This window comes from Rhinichthys klamathensis, unplaced genomic scaffold, assembly GCF_029890125.1.
Source record: "Rhinichthys klamathensis goyatoka isolate OS25496 unplaced genomic scaffold, OSU_Roscu_1.1 h1tg000909l_1, whole genome shotgun sequence".
Lineage (NCBI taxonomy): Eukaryota > Metazoa > Chordata > Actinopteri > Cypriniformes > Leuciscidae > Rhinichthys > Rhinichthys klamathensis.
Genome location: NW_026607254.1, coordinates 113,638 through 129,629, shown reverse-complemented (window position 1 = coordinate 129,629; position 15,992 = coordinate 113,638). Strand labels below are relative to the sequence as shown.

At 40.0% G+C, this 15,992-nt stretch overlaps 1 protein-coding gene and 1 long non-coding RNA gene across 2 annotated transcripts in view; one reads left to right on the top strand and one right to left on the bottom strand.

Moving 5' to 3' along the window:
- efnb3b (ephrin-B3b) overlaps window positions 1-15,992 on the bottom strand; it is a 107,093-nt gene that overhangs the window by 64,248 nt on the left and 26,853 nt on the right. The window lies entirely within an intron of this gene.
- LOC130078559 (uncharacterized) lies at window positions 2,820-4,231 on the top strand. Its single transcript, XR_008805942.1, has 3 exons — window positions 2,820-2,933; window positions 3,488-3,606; window positions 4,161-4,231. It is a non-coding gene; the product is annotated as an uncharacterized LOC130078559 (long non-coding RNA).

Sequence of the window (15,992 nt, the reverse complement as noted above, 5' to 3'; positions counted from 1 at the left end):
ATAGAACAATAGATAGAATGATAGATGGATGGATGGATAGAATGTTAGATGGATGGATAGATAGAATGATAGATAGAATGATAGAACGATAGATAGAACGTTGGATGGATTGATGGATGGATAGAAAGATGATAGAACGATAGATAGATCGATAGAATGATAGATGGATGGATAGATAGAATGTTTGAATTATAAAACGATATATGGATGGATGGATGGATGGATGGATGGATGATAGAACGATAGAATTATTATAGATGGATGGATGGATAGATAGAACGACGATAGATAGAATGATAGATGGATGGATGGATAGAACGATAGATAGAATGATGGATGGATAGAACGATAGATAGAACGATAGAATGATGGATGGATGGATAGACAGAATGATAGAACTATAGATGGATGGATGGATAGAACGATATAGAATGATGGATGGATGGATGGATGGATGGATGGATGGATGGATGGATGGATAGAATGATAGAAGGATAGATGGATGGATGGATGGATAGATAGAATGATAGAACTATAGATGGATGGATAGATAGAACGATAGATAGAAGGATAGATGGATGGATGGATAGATAGAACGATAGATAGAATGATAGTTAGATGGATGGATAGATAGATGGATGGATGGATGGATAGAACAAGCCTAAAATGACATGCAATGAAATGCAGCTGTTTTATTTACCCGTCTTCACCTGCATTTTCTGATGAATTAAACAGTGAGCGCCAGTGAATCTGCTCCCGAGACTCAGGCTTTCGGGAGTCCACGTTTGCCTAAACATTCCTGACCAAAACAGAGCCTTTGTGCCGAGGAGGATGTTTGTTTAGATCAACCGTCTCATTGCAGCGACGGTCCCGTCAGAACACACAAATATTTAACCATTTTCCTTTCCATTCAAATGAACTCTGTGCAAACACCACACACAACATTAAAAAAGATTACAAAAGCACACGCAGAGACTAAAAATGAGGTCATATTACGCCGATTATCATCTGACATCCACAGACATTACGTGCTGTAAAACGATACGCGATTGTTTACAGATATTTAACGACAGCTAAAGGCCAGTATGTAAATATGCTGTGATGTTGACAATGAGCAGTTCACATGTGGCCAATTATCACATGACCTCCGCAGACAAACTCTGAAACTGATGGAAATGAGGACAACGAAAACAGGTGAAAGGGGAGGAGAGGAAGGAGAGAGGGAGCGAGAAGCTGCTGTGAAGAAAGAGAGAGCTGGAGGCACTGCTGGAATGTTTGTGGTGAGGAACAGCGGGAGTAATGGCTTCCATATGGACGCTCCTGGCGGGAGAGAGAAAGCCAGGAGAATTACAGAGGGAAACAAAAGAAAAGGATCCAAAATTAAGTTAACATTAAGGAAAAAGAGGCTTGATGGAGGGGAAAACTGGAAAAAGATGCAAATGGAAGACAGGAAGTGTACAGCAAAAAAAAAAAAAAAATTGTTTACGTTTTGCACTAAAAACACAAAAAAAGAGGGGTTTTTTACCTTAGACGCAAAACCGCATATTATATTATTTAAGAGGGGTAAACTGGAAAAAGATGCAAATGAAAGACAGGAAGTTTGCAGCAAAAAAAATTTATATATATATATATAACGTTTTTTTTTTCTTTTTGCACTAAAAACACCTAAACATCCTCAAAACTAAATAAATTTACCTCAGACCCAAAACCACATAAGATATTATTTCAAACTCATGTTCAGATAATAATGCAGTCACAAACAGGGTTATGATGGTTAACTAAAACTAAAACCATTAAAAAAAAGCAAAACAGAAAAAACTTATGCAACATTTAAAATTTTTGTTAATTTAAGTTGAAGTAGGCTACAAAAATAAGTAAACTTAAATTAAAACTTTTAAATTAATTCAAAATAATAACAAAGACTACAATAGCATATCAATTACAGTATCAAATCTTATTTTCCGTTTTGTGACGTACATCTGAGGGAAATTTATCAAAATTATCGGATAATCAAAAAAATTAAATAAAAAAATGTAGGGCAGGAACTTGGTTCTATTCACTGGCTGTTGAACAGACCTTTCACTGGAAGGATGAGTTTTGACATTTTGGTGAAAAAATTACGAGGTAAAAAAAGTTTGTTCGTATCACTGTGTATCAAGAGCTGAGGAAGATCCAGAATTGAAGATTCAGAAACGGTAATGAGCGTGTCGTTTCTGACACACGCTGTGAGCGGTGGACCAATCACAACAGACTGGACCATCTGAACAATCAGAGCAGAGTAAACCAATCACAACAGACTGGACCATCTGAACAATCAGAGCAGAGTAAACCAATCACAACAGACTGGACCATCTGAACAATCAGAGCAGAGTAGACCAATCACAACAGACTGGAGCATCTGAACAATCAGAGCAGAGTAAACCAATCACAACAGACTGGAGCATCTGAACAATCAGAGCAGAGTAAACCAATCACAACAGACTGGACCATCTGAACAATCAGAGCAGAGTAAACCAATCACAACAGACTGGACCATCTGAACAATCAGAGCAGAGTAAACCAATCACAACAGACTGGAGCATCTGAACAATCAGAGCAGAGTAAACCAATCACAACAGACTGGACCATCTGACCAATCAGAGCAGAGTAGATCAATCACAACAGACTGGACCATCTGACCAATCAGAGCAGAGTAAACCAATCACAACAGACTGGGCCACCTGGCCAATCAGAGCAGAGATAGACCAATCACAGCAGACTGGGTCATCTGACCAATCAGAGCAGAGTAAACCAATCACAACAGACTGGGTCATCTGACCAATCAGAGCAGAGTAAAGTAGACCAATCACAACAGACTGGGCCATCTGACCAATCAGAGCAGAGTAGACCAATCACAACAGACTGGGTCATCTGACCAATCAGAGCAGAGTAAAGTAGACCAATCACAACAGACTGGGCCATCTGACCAATCAGAGCAGAGTAGACCAATCACAACAGACTAAACCATCTGACCAATCAGAGCAGAGTAAACCAATCACAACAGACTGGGTCATCTGACCAATCAGAGCAGAGTAAACCAATCACAACAGACTGGGTCATCTGACCAATCAGAGCAGAGTAGACCAATCACAACAGCACAGACTAAACCATCTGACCAATCAGAGCAGAGTAGACCAATCACAACAGAGTAAACCAATCACAACAGACTGGACCATCTAACCAATCAGAGCAGAGTAGACCAATCACAACAGACTAAACCATCTGACCAATCAGAGCAGAGTAAACCAATCACAACAGACTGGGTCATCTGACCAATCAGAGCAGAGTAGACCAATCACAACAGACTGGACCATCTGACCAATCAGAGCAGAGTAGACCAATCACAACAGACTAAACCATCTGACCAATCAGAGCAGAGTAAACCAATCACAACAGACTGGGCCATCTGACCAATCAGATCAGAGTAGACCAATCACAACAGACTGAGCCATCTGACCAATCAGAGCAGAGTAGACCAATCACAACAGACTGGACCATCTGACCAATCAGAGCAGAGTAGACCAATCACAACAGACTGGGTCATCTGACCAATCAGAGCAGAGTAAAGTAGACCAATCACAACAGACTGGGCCATCTGACCAATCAGAGCAGAGTAGACCAATCACAACAGACTAAACCATCTGACCAATCAGAGCAGAGTAAACCAATCACAACAGACTGGGTCATCTGACCAATCAGAGCAGAGTAAACCAATCACAACAGACTGGGTCATCTGACCAATCAGAGCAGAGTAGACCAATCACAACAGCACAGACTAAACCATCTGACCAATCAGAGCAGAGTAGACCAATCACAACAGAGTAAACCAATCACAACAGACTGGACCATCTAACCAATCAGAGCAGAGTAGACCAATCACAACAGACTAAACCATCTGACCAATCAGAGCAGAGTAAACCAATCACAACAGACTGGGTCATCTGACCAATCAGAGCAGAGTAGACCAATCACAACAGACTGGACCATCTGACCAATCAGAGCAGAGTAGACCAATCACAACAGACTAAACCATCTGACCAATCAGAGCAGAGTAAACCAATCACAACAGACTGGGCCATCTGACCAATCAGATCAGAGTAGACCAATCACAACAGACTGAGCCATCTGACCAATCAGAGCAGAGTAGACCAATCACAACAGACTGGACCATCTGACCAATCAGAGCAGAGTAGACCAATCACAACAGACTAAACCATGTGACCAATCAGAGCAGAGTAGGCTGCAGAGAAAAAATATGACTATCTAAAGATGATTTACTGGATAGCAAGACCTGGTGTGTCTGTAAGCACAAAGCAGGTGAACAGAGAATGTGTGTGTGTGTGTGTGTGTGTGTGTGTGTGTGTGTGTGTGTGTGTGTGTGTGTGTGTGTGTGTGTGTGTGTGTGTGTGTGTGTGTGTGTGTGTGTGTGTGTGTGTGTGTGTGTGTGTGTGTGTGTGTGTGTGTGTGTGTGTGTGTGTGTGTGTGAAGGTAAGTCTGTCCTTGTCACCGTTACCGTCATGCCCTTTCCTGACAGGAGGCGGTTTACATCGCTCATATCCCTCCACGCTGTGCGCTTTCTCCCCAGACAGCAGAAGCTGGATTTCCTCGTCTTTCTTATTCAAACATCCCTTGTTTTCAACAGTGTGATCGTTTCCACACCCTCTGAAAGCAGTCTGGAAAGTTTAGCATTAATCACACGTGAAATAAATGCTAATGAACGGCCAAACCCCCTTCCTTCAGGACGAAAAAAAAAACGAAATCAAAATCCATCAAGACTGACAGAGAGAGAGAGAGAAAAGAGAGAACATATGCTTTCCTTCTCTCGCTGTCTGTATTTCATATCCTCAGATCAGGCCTGTATATTTATGCAGCCGTATGTTCTCAAAGCCCCCCGTTCAGAGAGATTAACATATGTGTGAGTCTGTATGTGCACATGAATATGATTCACAGCATAATGAATCATAATGCCGTTTAAAGAGGTGAGCGTTCATGCCGGATCAGAGGAACACACACACACACACACACACACACACACACACATAGGTGTGGATAAGTGAAGGTAAAATGAGTCTTTCAGTCCAGCTGGTGTGTGACCACAGGTCTCTGTGTGAAATTAGTGTGTGTTACTCTTAAATGTGTGCATATGAATGAAGTCTGTGTGTGTGTGTGTGTATTAGTGTGTGGACTCCTTCCTCGAGGGAGACGGCTCCAGGTTAAACTCACTCTCTCAAACGTAACGGTCTGATTAGAGCGAGTCAGCAGGGGTCAGGGGTAGACCGAGGGGCCACATACTGAGGGGCCCGTGGGGTCCTGGGTCATACGCCACTGCCCCACTGTCCACCTCACAGAGTCCAGAGCATCCACGAGGCCTATAAACACCCCAACATGGGGCTCAGATGTCTTCGGGGCCCCAGGAAACTGTTACTCAAAGGTTCACCTGACTCTGTGTGTGTGTGTGTGTGTGTGTGTGTGTGCGGAGATTAAGAGCTTCTGCATACAATCCCTGACAGGAAGAAACCGGACCGATACAAGAAACAGATCTGGAGTCCTAAAAGACAAGGAACACATAAAACAATATGCTATTGGCTTTCAACTTCTTAATTATTGCTTAAGCAATTTGTTTAGTTTATACTATTTCAGTTAATAGAGAAAAAATATGACCATCTAAAGAGATTTACTGGAAAGCAAATACCTGATGTGTCTGTAAGCACAAAGCAGGTGAACAGAGAATGTGTGTGTGTGTGTGTGTGTGTGTGTGTGTGTCCTTGTCACTGTTACCGTCATGCCCTTTCCTGACAGGAGGCGGGAAAGTCTCTAAGTATGAACTACATCCAAATGGATATGAAAAATCATGTGGAAAGAAAATCAATTTGTAAATGCTTTGGAGATATTTAAATTTTTGTATTTAAAAGCACCGAATTCAATCATATTCTTTAGGAGTATTTTGACAGATTTGAGAGAAAATATTTACATGGATGCTGCATTCGATGGTAAGACTTGCTCAATACACGCAGATATTTTCACTTGTTTAAAGTATAAGCTAATTAAAACACTAGTGGGAAAAAAAACGACAAGAAAACAATTGTTTCTTGATGTGTTATGCTGAGCTGCTTAAGTTAATTAATCCTGTTTTAAGGATTTTTAGATTTTTTTTTTTTTCCAGGAAAATAGACAATGGCTAATTAAAAAGTAAGTCCATTTTTACACACGATTTAGATAAACATTTTTAAATGTGATTTATTTATCAATTTATCAAATTAAATAACAAAATAAATATTACATTTATTTATTTATTTAAATTAATACATTGAGAATTGATTATTTTTTCACTTATTTGAAAGTGGCACTCCTAGTCCTCCATTGTTTTATGTTGACTTTAATTTACACAAAAAACATATGAACCCAATATGCTGATCTGAAAAACATATACAATATAATAATAATAATTCATTCGTACAGCTATAGCTTAAGAAGCAAAAATTACTACAATGCTATACCAAAAAAGAATAAATGTTCTTTATTGGCATTGATGGTTCCATTAAGAACCTTTAACATCCATGGAACCTTTCCATTCCATAAAAGGTTCTAGATAAGAACAAAACGGTTATTTTAAGAACTGTGGACTGAAAGGTTCTCTGGGTAATCCAAAATGGTTCTTTAAAGCCTCTAAAAAGTTGTGAGCTGTACAAATCTACCCGAAAGAGAACTAATGCAAATTCGAACACCTAATTCTGTTATTTTCCACGTCTATTTGTGCTTGAGGCGAAATTGTCAAAATGCCCATCTTGGAGAGTATCCTCGTAAACACATTCGCTTATGACTCACATGAATGTAAAGAATTGAGAAAGAAAATGGATTCGTATCATTATGTTGGATCCGTGCATTCGGTCTTAAAGTGACAGCAGCCTAATATTCCTGATGCTGTCTGTGTCATTAATTGAATTAAACAACAAAATACAAAGAGAAAATCACCTTTGTAGCTTTAACAAATATTATTTTTTATTTCATTTATACAGCGAAGACTATGCAGTGTAATTTTACATTTAATTGTAGAATTGATGTACCTGAATACTGTTAGACTTACCGGAAAAACATAAAGCATTATCTTTATATCTATTTATTTTTTAATCATTTACCTATGATTGTAATATTTTTTGTTATTTTCTTTGAAGATTCTACAAAATCACCCCAATCATTCCAGAATGAATAATTATTTCTAAATATAGCTATTCAAATCATCTGGTGAAACTGTTTCATATCGCAATATCGCAGAAAAACAAAATATCGCAATGTCAGTTTTTTCCCCCAATATCGCGCAGTCTCTGAATTGTGTCCTGACAGGGCCGTGTGGTGAGCGGGGCGAGACAGGGCCAGTGTGGAGTGACGACAGCCTGCTATTCCACGCCCTGAGGCCCAACACCCAAAACAACCAGACGCCTTCACAAATCAACCGTCCCGGCATCTGAAAGTCATTCCACTCTCTCACTCACTCTTCCTACTACACACTTCCATTTAGCAGTTTTTACCTCTGACTGCCTCTCTTTATCTCTTCCATGTATAACTCTCTCTGGTGGGTCTAGTGCGGTCAGGCCGGGGTCCCAGAAGGACCCAAAGTTGAGGAGCCCTGTGGTAAAAAATCAACAGCTAGAGACCTGAGAGAAACACGGCGGGCGAGAGAGAGAGAGAGAGAGAGAGAGAGAGAGAGAGAGAGAGAGAGAGAGAGAGAGAGAGAGAGAGAGAGAGAGAGAGAGAGAGAGAGAGAGAGAGAGAGAGAGAGAGAGAGAGAGAGAGAGAGAGAGAGAGAGAGAGAGAGAGAGAGAGAGAGAGAGGTGTCAGCAGACAGATGAGACTGACTACTGCTTCAATCCTGTCAAGATGTGCGTCATGCCAGTTTCTGCTGCAAGTGTGTGTGTGTGCTGAACCATACGAATCTCATCTCCTCCACAGTGCCGAAGGGCATCTTTTTAGCACACAAAAACTTTCATCTCAAACTCATCGAGGGTCACGGGGTCTTTATGACATTCTTCTCTCCCCCCAGCCAATTAGAAACAGCCTCTCAAACGGTGTTCTCAAGAGCACTTCCTGTCGGGGGGGAGATTGACAGCTGAGGCTATGATTGACAGGCCTCTGGTGAGAGAGGGTTTGGAGCTGCGCTGTGGTCCACGGGAACGTTTTCTGCTGGCAACCCTTTCATTTGCATGAAGGAGGGATGCTGGATAAATAAAGAGAGCGAATGAATTTTGGAAGTGAAGTACGAGCGTCCCAGCGGGGTAGAGGCACGTTTTCGAGAGCGCGGCGACGTGTAGAGTCCCGTGAGAGGAATACCATGACAAACGCTCTATTCACACACACACAGGCACACACTCGCATAGAAGGAAAACAACAACTCAAATCCACAACAACTACACTGTTACAAACAGGATGCGATCCATATTCACACTCATTCTGAAAAGATGCAGCAAATCCCTGATGATTGTGATAATTAAATATGAAAGGGTTTAAAAATAGCACGATTTCCTCCTTAGTATCGGGGAATTCTGAAGAGACCATTCACAAATACAGCGAACATGAAAACGCTGGGGGAAAAAAAGGAAAACAGAAACTCCCTATTCACTCTTTCCTGACTCTCTTTCTCTCCCTCAACCGTTCCTGCCCCTCCGTCTCTCGGGAGAAAGAGAGAGGGAGGAAAAAATGGCTGATCATTATTCCTATCAAACTCTCGGAGAAAGAAAGTTCACACCAACTTGCTGACTAGGTTAACAGGCTGAGTGACAGAGAGAGTTAAAGAGATGGGGGGAGAAAGAGTGTGACGAACAAGAAAATGTGTTAGATGTTAAAATTCACTTGTCGGAAAAAATCCTTTACAGGATTACTGTCATAATGTAGATCCAATCCTAAAAAATCCTAATGGGATCAAATTAGAATCCCTTCTGGATCAAATACTAACTTCTTGGATGAACTGACATTTTGGGGAAAAAAGTTTTTTTTTTTAATGTGTTTGAGAAAAAGTCTCTTATGTTCACCAAGGCTGCATACGATACATTAAAAACAGTGATAGCCTACAGCAAAAATATTTCTACAATTTAAAGCTACTTACTATTTTAATATATTTTATTTAAAATGTAATTTATTCCTGTGATGTCAAACTGCTGATTTGGTGTTAAAAAAAAACTTTTCTTAAAGTGCCACTATTATGCTATTTTAAAGGTTCATAGTTTTTTTTTTTTTTTTTTTTTTTTAAATAGATTTACATCATGCAAAAAAAACAAACAAAAAAACATTTTTATTTACATTGCACATCACCTCATTTCTCAAAGAGTCTGAAAACTGTTTGTTTGAAGATTTAGTCTCACTAAACCCCTCCTTTTCGAGAGCTACTCTGCTCTGATTGGTCAGATGGCTCAGTCTGTTGTGATTGGTCTACTCTGCTCTGATTGGTCAGATGGCTCAGTCTGTTGTGATTGGTCTACTCTGCTCTGATTGGTCAGATGGCTCAGTCTGTTGTGATTGGTTTACTCTGCTCTGATTGGTCAGATGGCTCAGTCTGTTGTGATTGGTCTACTCTGCTCTGATTAGTCAAATGTTTCAGTCTGTTGTGATTGGTCTACTCTGCTCTGATTGGTCAGATGGCTCAGTCTGTTGTGATTGGTCTACTCTGCTCTGATTGGTCAGATGGCTCAGTCTGTTGTGATTGGTCTACTCTGCTCTGATTGGTCAAATGTTTCAGTCTGTTGTGATTGGTCTACTCTGCTCTGATTGGTCAGATGGTCCAGTCTGTTGTGATTGGTTTACTCTGCTCTGATTGGTCAAATGTTTCAGTCTGTTGTGATTGGTCTACTCTGCTCTGATTGGTCAGATGGCTCAGTCTGTTGTGATTGGTCTACTCTGCTCTGATTGGTCAGATGGCTCAGTCTGTTGTGATTGGTCTACTCTGCTCTGATTGGTCAGATGGCTCAGTCTGTTGTGATTGGTCTACTCTGCTCTGATTGGTCAAATGTTTCAGTCTGTTGTGATTGGTCTACTCTGCTCTGATTGGTCAGATGGTCCAGTCTGTTGTGATTGGTTTACTCTGCTCTGATTGGTCAAATGTTTCAGTCTGTTGTGATTGGTCTACCGCTCACATCGATTTTCGGAAAAGAAACGCTCATTACCATATCTGCATTCAGCTCAGCACTTGATACACAGTGAAATGAACGATGGCGTCGGTTTTTCTGTATCAATTCACACACACTTTTTAGTGCATCACAGTGGATTCTCAGCGCGGAAAACCGCGTCTTCTCAACATGAACAACACGAACCAAACTCTTCCAGTCTCAGCAACAACTACAGTGTTTGAGGGTCAAACGTTGTTCACGGACAGCCAATGAACACCATAGATTGGCATTATGCAAATGAGTTACATTGTTACGTTTGTAACAGGAAGTGAGACTGGAATTACTGACGACTCGTTTCAGCAGTTCAGAATCAATTCTTTCTTTTAGGAGACAATAACTTTGATCTTTAAAACTTTGCAGACCTTTTAGATTCACAAACAGCGATAAAAGATAATATTTCGGGAAATAATAGGGGCACTTTAATATTATCGATGTTGAAAACAGTTGGGTAGCTAATTACATTAATTGTATTTTTGTTGAAAAGAAGAATATCTGCACCAGTGGTAAAATCAGACAACAAAAGAGCCAGGGCAGAGCGGGGCGAGGGATGGAGAGACAGAGAGAAAAGATGGACGCAGAGATGTCCTGCTGGGTTAAGCCAGGTGTCTTCAGCAGAGTGTCACGAGAGGAGAGAGGGCAAGAGAAAGAGAGGAGAATAATTAGTCAGACCTCCAGCCGAGGAGACTGACAGGTAAAGAAAGAGAGCGAGAGAATGCTGAGGTAAGAGACTAAAAAGCGAGACAACTATGGATGGACAGAGAGTCTGAAAGTGAGAGTGCTGGAAAGAAGAAAGGATGAAAGAAGAGAAATGAGGAGGTGAGGGAGGGGCTGGGGAAAGACAAAGAGCTTGAAAAATGCCCTTTGTCATCATTTTACAAAAGAACGGATGACAAAAGGAGACAGAGAGGGAGAGAAATCACAAAAATGCATGGCCCCGGCCCCTTTTGGACAACAATGAGCATTTGTCTATCCATCAGTTCGGCTCAGTGGTGTTTTTGGTGACCTAAACACACCGCAGAGATTCATTGTGACATGATGGCACTTCCTGTCAGCATCTGTCTTTGGAAAGCCCGTCTGAACTCAGTGCGTAAGTACATTGATTGGTAAAAACGTTGTGCTTAATGTGTTATATGGGCTAGGAACTAAACCCCAGTGGAAGCCGTATTTAAAGGGGGGATGTTAAAATACTTCCATTCCTAGTTTTATATGAGGAGATGTCTACATCATCGAGGTTTACAGGGGGTAGTTCATCCAAACAATTATGCTGCCTTCACATGCTATTGTAATAATCAGAAATACAAGTTTCCTAGTTAAAAATTGGACATGAACGCCCTTCTCAAGTCATATTTACCACTGGGATCATTTTGATAACCAAGTTCCCGAGTTTGTGACTGCTATTCTTTATCAGTTTTTTTCCACAACGACTACATCGCCTTGTCTAGTCGTTAAAGTAGTGCATATTTACAAAATGTGAATTATCATTTGAAGCGTATTGTATGTTTTATACGCAGTGAAACTAGTCTGTATTGGACCGAAATTCCAGAATCGCAGCAAGCTGACTTATAGCGTGGTGAATGTTTATATGGTTGTCAATGAATGGGACGCTAAATTAGCCTGGGTTTCCCCATACTGCCTTTGCGCAGCGCGATTTTATTCACGCTGCTAGGCAGTCTGGATACCATAGACCAAATTTTCGCCTCAGCGAGGGGACCAATCACAGAACAGGGAGGGAGCAGCAAGACGATGACGACGTCTATGCGACACACCGAAGCAGTTTGTTTATACCTGGATCAAACATGACAGCAGACGCGAAGTTACCTTTCGATGCAGCCTTAGATATTGTTTTAAGTAGTTTAGAACGCAAATAAATCTCTGACCCATCGTCTAATTTCTTTCGCTCTACATACGTCATCTGGTATAATTGAAACGATTGGCTATGAGCTACGTACAGGCGCATTTGATAGACATTCGTAGCACCCAATCAACGGCTCTGGGCATTCGTAAACCACGCCTCAAATACGAGAAAATGAACATGTGGTTCCCAGACCACCACGTCTCAATCTCAATGTCAACGTGGTCTGACGTTAGCCAGGCTAACGCTAAATATCTTTTTGGCTTTAATAAGATTTTACAAATAAATAAGCAAAAATAAACCTGTGTCCTCCACGATTCCTGTTCTTTCCGACAACAAAGCACTTGAATGCGACGGGCTTGTAATCACGACTTCAGAAGTGGGGAGTACGTAAAGGCGGCATTAAAACGTATGTTTTTTTGTTTGTTTTTTGTACATACAACTAAAGTCAATGGCAATCAAAACTGTTTGGTTACCAACATTCTAAATTAGAATCAAAATAGTTTGTATTCCGCATAAAAAAAGAATATCATACAGCAAAACAAAATGAAAGTGAGTAAATGATGACAGAAATGTCCTTTCTGAGTAAACCATCCTTTTATATCCCCTTAAAAAAATAATATATAGCCTACACTCTAAAAAATGGTGGGTTGTTGTAACCCAATTTTGGGTCAAAAAAGGACAAAACCAAATGTTGGGTTGATTTAATTAAAAAAATTAAACCCACTGGCTGGGATTGTCCATATTTGACCCAAAGTTGGGTTGAAACAACCCAGCATTTTTTAGAATGTAAATACTGTGGCTCCAGGGTTTGTAAGAGAATCCTAAACAGCCAAACAGCAACATTTGTTCAACTAACTGTTTGAAAAAAAAAGAGTCATAATTTTTGCAATATGGTGGCATCAAAATGCATGTTGATACCTCTTCTTTAACTTGAAACAAATGAAAACTATCGCTTGTGGAAATTAGACATCAACTCAGTCATCTGATAAAACGTTTGTTTTTTCCATCTGATCCTTACAAAATGCTTTCATTGGTGTAACCCAACGTAGTTAGGTTTGTTCAGTTATATTAAATTCTTTCTTTGACTGAATAAAACCAGCTTAATTAAATTTTAACATTAATCACATTTTTAGGTTAACAGACAAAAACATTTTTACAGCGACGAAAGTAATGTGAAAATTACAGCTTGTTCTGCTTCTACAGAACATGGCCGGAAGAATCCTCAAGGTCACAGATGACTAGATCAGAATCAGCTGCAATTTTGATTTGAAAGTTTTATTTCCTCTGAATAGTTATATTCAGGACTGAAGACTAACAATATATATTCTCTCCATCCTCCAAGTAAACAGCGGCGTTTACTCCAGAGAGCGTAACTCCATGAAGCTCCTCCATCTTCACCTACAGGTCCCTGCGGGTTTCATTTAACAGTTTGCCATTTGATCCTCAGATTCAGCATGTGTGTGTGTGTGTTTGGTTCGGAGCCAAAGGTCATGTCGTGTTTTTGCAGAGGTTGTGGTCTGATGCCTCTAGATTGGTATTAAAGGGGCCGTGGCACCACAGCTGGCATACAAAACTGCCCCTTTCCATTCAGACGCATTTAAAGCGATCATGACATGGATTTTTTTTTTTTTTAATATGAGGTTCACTTATAACGTTAATAAAGTTTTCTGCACACAAAGAAAACAAATATATATGTGAAAAACGATTATTTTCAACCCTCATTTTGAGCCTCTGTCTGGAATGATCAGTTTTTAAGACGCGGCTCCTTTAAGGCTTGTCAGTAAACGGCCACTGTTATGATTGGCTAACGTCACTGCACCACACCAACGCCCACTCACTATTGCACACGAGTAAGTGTTTTGAAAACATTATCCATATAAAACCGTCATTTACAGATAAAGCATTATGAAATCATTTACTTCAGTTTGTGATGCAGCTGCTGTCAGATTCAATACAGTCGCTGCCTCCTTTTTTCAACAAGAGTTTCTGTGTGAACTCTCCATTACACTGAGCCTCGTTTACTAAACAAAATGCTCAGAACAAACATATGGGTTTCGTGACGTGATCCAGGACGACATTAAAATAATTCATCCACTTGTTTCTGACGCTGGGATCCTTCTGAAGTCTCTACAGAGACGCAAACAAACTGTATAAAGTACCAAGCGAAAGTACTTTCACTCGTCCATTAGTCCTGTTGTGGAGAGACTCAAGTGTCAGAAACTGAACACACATCTGTAAACTGTATCAGTGTAGACAGCGTCAGTGATTATAATGGGTTTTATGTTTTTGACGCGACGCTCACATCCAGTGTAGGAAAATGTCAGCCGTTAAGCGACTGAACGCCAGTGGGCGGAGCCTATGAGGAGATGATGTACAACTATTCGTCGATGTCTTGCTCTTGAGGCAGTCATATGCAAATATAATTGCCTGTGTGACATCACAGATCCCGCAATATCAAAATGAGCCTTTTTTTGGATAAAATAAATGCATTTCTTGAAACTTGAAGGATTTTTAATTGGTACAAAGACCACTTATGTCAAAAGATCAAGGCAAATTAGATTTCTGCATGTCATGAGTCCATTTTTGGTTCAATACAAGAAAAGCTCAAATAGCTTTTGTGGCATAATGTCCATTACTGTAAACTCGTCGGGTCGAAGTAATTGCCTGCGGTAAAGCCACAAATCAGTAGAGCTTGAGATGTATTAAACCCAGAACATTTCTTTAGACTCCAAACAACATTAAACTTCTCTGTGAAGGTCATGCAGGGACATACGCACACGCTAACACACACAAACAGTCAGAACTAAACAATCTTTCACATTCATATCACTCCTCCTTTGTCTCTCCTCCGCGCCTGCATCTATAGCAGCTCATCGCAGTGTAATTAATCAAGAGTTCTTATTAATTATCTATGCGCGAGGTTGTTCATTACGGCATCAATTCAGGCATAGCTAACGCCGCTTGTGGGAGATCTGCCCGCCCTCTTCCTCCGCACTTCCTCCATACTTACATCTTTCACTAATCTCCAAAGTCAAGTGATGTTTTCTCTCTCCAGCCCTCTCTATTAAAGCATCTTCACTGATGCGGGGACTCTAAGGAAAGACTTTGAACTGGAATCTTAGAGCCAAGTTTCATTTTAGTATCAACTTTGCCTCAAATGTTTCTCCTAAGATTCATTGGGAGAAATAAAAATAGAAGCACATTAGACAATGGTTGACAAAGTTAAGAGTTCAGAGCTATAAAAATTAATGTGGAAAGTAGCCAGGAGCGTAATCCTACGTCGGAAGAGGCACAATATGAAATTAATTAGCTCTGTTCATTAATATTAATTATGAGATGTGACATTCGCCAGGGGAAAGTGTAGACCGATTCACGAACAAATGACTCTTATGAGCTGATTCTTTTTAGTGAATCAAAAACATACAGTGTGACCTATAGAACTTCACGATTAATTGAAATCGTGATTTAATACGATAACTAAAGGCTGTGATTTGATGATATAAATATATATGCGCTGTATGTTTAAGAGTGCATCACAAACTCCACCTAAATACTATTTTACAGTGAAATACTACAACAGTAATATTACAACAGTAAGTATTTTTGTCTTTATATTTTAAATATTTTTGCTGAATATAAATAATGATACGCACAATCATAATAAGTATATAATACAATAACATTTTACATTGAAATCACAATTTTTATCAGAAAACACTAGTGCACTAGTAGTGTGACAAGTATCTCTGAAACAAACGACTCTCATGACCCGATTCATTTGCATCAGTCGAAAACACTATATTTACAGCATTAGCAGAGAGAGAATTTAGTTTATATGCAAGAAAAATTGAATGAAATCTGACAACAAGTGTCTTAAATGTTGTAAGTGCTCAAATCATGATTAAAAAACAGCATTTTTCAGGCTGGACCAGCAAATGCACAAA